Below are 3,246 nucleotides of genomic sequence, written 5' to 3' on the forward strand. Positions count from 1 at the left end.
GCTGGTGGACTGAAGTTGTACATAGACCAGAGATTTGGGCTGAGCTTCAGAGTTATTTTTCTCAAAATCATGAAAAATAAGTTGAGCCCTCTTTTATTGTTTCCGTGCCTATACCATTTGCTGTCAAGTGGACTCCAACTCAAGGCGACCCCGTGTTTGTCAAGGGTAGAACTGTGCTCCATAGATTTTGTTTGTTTGTTTTTTTAATGGCTGATTTTTTGGAAGTAGGTGTACATCTGGGTGGACTCAAACCTCGAACCTTTCCATTAGCAGCTGAACACATTAACAATTTACACCACCTAGGGACTCCATCTTTTAGTGACCCTATAGGACAGGGTAGAACTGACCCATAGAGTTTTCAAGGAGCGCCTGGTGGATTCGAACTGCCAACTTTTTTGTTAGCAGCCGTAGCTCTTAACCAATATGCCACCAGGGTTTAAAAGTACAGACGCTGTGAGCAGGATTCAAACCTGCGCAGGGAGACCCCATTGGATTTCAAGTCCAACGCCTTAACCACTCGGCCATCACAGCCACTTACAGCTATGAGTCACTATAAGCTGGAATTGACTTGACAGCAATAGGTTTGGTTTTTCGGTTTTAGGGACTGCATGACAACAGGAACTTCAAATTGATGTCCTGGAAGTGAAATGGTCATGCAGCTTGCTGTCCCTGGATTCAAATTATATCTGAACAGAATTTTAAATCTGGTTAGAGGCTATGACCCTCCCCACCCCCACCAGTCTCCAGCATGCCTCTTTGCCATTAGATTGGATCCAACTAATTCCATTATAAATTTTCTTCATAGTTTTAGCTGGCCAGAGTACAACTCCCATAGATATTTGTATAACATATGATTGTATTGGAAACCCTGGTGGTGTAGTGGTTAAGAGCTATGGCTGCTAATCAAAAGGTTGGCAGTTCGAATCCACCAGGCGCTCCTTTGAAACCCTATGGAGCAGTTCTACTCTGTCCTATAGGGTCGCTATGAGTCAGAATTATATGGTCGCTATGAGTCAGAATTGACTTGATGGCAATGGGTTTGGGTTCGTTGTGATTGTATTAGGCATATCTTACATGTCAGCTTCTGAATGTGCAGTGACAGTTTCTAAGATCATTGTAATGAAGAGAGGAGAACTGAAGACACACAAGGGAAAGGTATAGAAGAAACTCTGGAAGACACGGGGAGAAGGAAGAAAAGTGGAGAGACTGGGATAGGAGGTCTAGGGTGAGTTCAGGAAACTAGAGAATTGGGAAAAAAAGAAAATAGATTTGGGGTGAGCAGACGTTATGATGAGTGAACTTTGGCAAAAGAGATCTCTAAAGGAGAATTTTAGACAATTTTGCTGTGTGCTGTGTGTTGTGATACCCATCATATTTTACCACTCTCTACCCTTGCCCTCCTCAAGAGATAGTCTTTGAAATCCTGCGTTACTTTTCAATACTTGTGGGGATTGGATTTCTGTACTTTTTGAAAATGCCACCTTACCAAAATGGATGCTATTGAGAAAGCACAGACCTAGTTTATTGGGGTTCAGTAGTGTTACGACTTTTGACGAATGTTTTATTTTTTCTTTAATTATTAGCAAGGTAGAATATTTTTCTTTGATTTTTAAATTAGTTTTGAATCACACAAGTATACATAAATGCACTCTTGCAAAAATGTAAACACTACAGATAAAATTGGAGCTCCCCCTGAACATATCTGTGAACACTAATCCTCACTTTAGATGTAGTCATTGTTGTGATTTTAGGATTGATTCTTCCAGGCTATATAAATATGTATCTATAAGATTGCTTCATGCATGTGTGCTTTTTTCCAACATAAATGATGTCACACTTTTCGTATAGTTTTGCAATTTTCCTCCCTATGTAAAAACCTGTCCTGGTGATCTTTCCAGGCCAACTAATATTAAAACAAGCAAACAAAAAACCAAACCCGTTGCCGTCGAGTCGATTCCGACTCGTAGCGACCCTATAGGACAGAGCAGAACTGCCCCACAGGTTTCCAAGGAGCGGCTGGCAGATTCGAATTGCTGACCTTTTCGTTAGCAGCCGTAGCATTAAACCACTGCGCCACTAGGGCTCCAAAAAAAAAAAAAAAATCCTGCTGCCGTTGAGTCAATTCTGACTCATAGTGACAACTACCTTATTCTTTTAAACTCCTAAATAGTATTCTACATTATGGCTATATCATGGTTTATCCAGCTAGTGATGTGCTGGAGTCCATTCATACTGGCTTGTGAGCTCATCTCTGCAAGCTCATCTCTTACCATAACTCCAGATACAAGAAACAATATTCAACAAATGTTTAGTAATTGTTTGACATAGTAATTGTATATACATGTGTGTGTGTGCATGCATATGTGTGTGTGTTGAGAAGAGATAAATTCTCATATATAATTACAAAAAAGGAGGAAGCTCTTGCTTAATAGGCTGGGAGAAACATTTCCAGACAAGAATAATATTAATCTCAAGGAGTCACAAATGAGAAAGTGTGAGATGTTACAGACGACAAGAGTCCAATTCGCCGCTGCAGTCCATATGAAAGTCCATGGTAGGGAATAATGACAAGAAAAGGTGGTCATATGGAATAGGAGCAGCTGACAGATAGATGTTGAACTCTAACGTTACTCACCTTTACACCTGCATCCTCACAGGGCCAAGATTCAAAGACTCTGTAATCTTCCTCCCACTGAGACAGTGTATCTTCCATTCCATGTTGACATCCTGGGTGAAGGCTGGTTGCATGCCTCCTGCCAGAGGCTTACATATTTCCCCTCAAGTATTCCTTTGGCAGGTCTGCAGCCAAGATCTTGGCACACTATGGTGACAAGCTTCAAGTTCCAGCTTTCATCACACATGGTGCCCCGCTGACCCACCCATTTCACTTTCACCAGCCCTTTGAGTGGTGGGGACCGCTCACCCACCACACTCTGGATGAAGACTTTGCAAAGACATAGGATATTAGCTGGGGATGAGGGAAGAGCCCAGAAGGCATTCAGGGATGTATTCAGTCAACTTGAGACTGCTTCTACCATTCAGAGGGGGAGGCAGATGTTGCACAGTAAGGAGAGAAAGGGCGAGCGGTGGGGGGCATTGAGGGGAGCGGCAGGACTATTTCCCTGAGCTCTGATTTTATTCCGTCTCTAATCCAAACCTCCAGTGGTGTCACCCACCCCCATATACCGCCGTATTGAAAAACTTCACTGACAGTCAATTGAATAAAACTGCTGGCTTTTTAGTTTG

General features: G+C 42.2%; 1 non-coding gene across 1 annotated transcript; it reads right to left on the minus strand.

Moving 5' to 3' along the window:
- Nucleotides 1–449: 449 nt before the first annotated feature.
- On the minus strand, nucleotides 450–531 carry TRNAS-UGA (transfer RNA serine (anticodon UGA)). The gene has a single exon. It is a non-coding gene; the product is annotated as a tRNA-Ser (tRNA).
- Between the last annotated feature and the right edge of the window lie 2,715 nt (nucleotides 532–3,246).

The sequence above is a fragment of the Trichechus manatus genome, unplaced genomic scaffold (genome assembly GCF_000243295.1).
Source record: "Trichechus manatus latirostris isolate Lorelei unplaced genomic scaffold, TriManLat1.0 scaffold00333, whole genome shotgun sequence".
Lineage (NCBI taxonomy): Eukaryota > Metazoa > Chordata > Mammalia > Sirenia > Trichechidae > Trichechus > Trichechus manatus.